The following is a 1,403-nucleotide window of genomic DNA, read 5'->3' on the forward strand; positions in this document are numbered from 1 at the left end:
GCCCCATTCCGCTAATTAAAAAACAAAATTTTTTTTGTAGATACGAGGGTCTTGCTATGTTACTCCAACTCCTGGGCTCAAACTATCCTCCTACCTCAGCCTCCCAAAATGCTGGGATTTTAAGTGTGAGCCATGCACTCAGGCCTTAAATTTTTTTTTTTTAATCCTGAATCACAGGATCAAAAATAAACTAATTCTCTGGATATTATTTTGCTTGCTACAACAAAAGTTTGCTTAAAGATTTTGCAAGCCGGGCATGGTAGGTCATGTCTATAATCCCAGCTACTTGGGAGGCTGAGGCAGGAGGATGGCTTGAAAGACCCTGTCTTAAAAAACAAACAAACAAACAAACAAACAAAAACTGCAGATCACAACTGCTGTAACGCAAACAACAGTATCTATAGCTCAGTAGGGTTTAACTTCTTATCAAATGTTATAGAATACTTCTATTTGCTCCTGAATACTGGGTTCCATTACTGCTTTGCATCTGTCTCTGGGAATTATGTTACAAAAGGCCCAGCTTTGCTTATGTATTACTTTGTTTCACTATTTTCCAGTTCTTAATATAATATGCTGTTAAGGCCCACATTCAGGAAAAAGACAAATCACTAAAAATGACAAAGTATCAAGTAGAAGGGTCATGTAGTGAACAAATTAAAAGGATTATTTTATTTCATAGCACCATCACAATAAAAACCATAATATACCCTTTTTTCCTTCATTTCTCCAAGAAAAAAACTATATCCTTATAAATAATGATGTACTCTATTGTAAAAGAAGATATTGTATTAAATAAACTTCAACTGATAATCTTTACCTTAGAGCTACACAATTCCCACTTTCCCTTATACTATAAACATTCATAATAAGAAATTGAAATTTTCATGGAGACAGATTTTAACTCACTTTTAACATGAATTTTTTAAGGTTAGGGACTCAGGCCAGGCATGGTGGTTCATGCCTGTAATCCTAAAAATTTGGGAATCTGAAGTGGGCAGATCATTTGAAGTCAGAAGTTTGAGACCAGCCTGGCCAACATGGTGAAACTCTGTCTCTATTAAAAATACAAAAAATTAGCTGGGCGTGGTGGTGTATGCCTGTAATCCCAGCTACTCAGGAGGCTGAGGCAGAAGAATCACTTGAACCCAGGAGGCAGAAGTTTCAGTGAACTGAGATTGTGCCATTGCACTCCAGCCTGGACAACATAGCAAGACTCTGTCTCAAATAAATAAACAAATAAATAAATAAATAAAAACAAAGATCAGGGACTCATACATAAAAGGCTAATTTCCTTCATATAAATATGTGCCTCGCATAAATCATTAAGAGACTGCCTTCATTCAAAAATGGACAAAAGTATTAATATTTATACTGCAGACATGCTCATACATTTGTGAAATAAT

The 1,403-nt window shown here is 35.5% G+C and overlaps 1 pseudogene; it reads right to left on the reverse strand.

The window, feature by feature from the left end:
• LOC105528709 overlaps positions 1-1,403 on the reverse strand; it is a 3,849-nt pseudogene that overhangs the window by 659 nt on the left and 1,787 nt on the right.

This window comes from Mandrillus leucophaeus, unplaced genomic scaffold (assembly GCF_000951045.1).
Source record: "Mandrillus leucophaeus isolate KB7577 unplaced genomic scaffold, Mleu.le_1.0 Scaffold73, whole genome shotgun sequence".
Lineage (NCBI taxonomy): Eukaryota > Metazoa > Chordata > Mammalia > Primates > Cercopithecidae > Mandrillus > Mandrillus leucophaeus.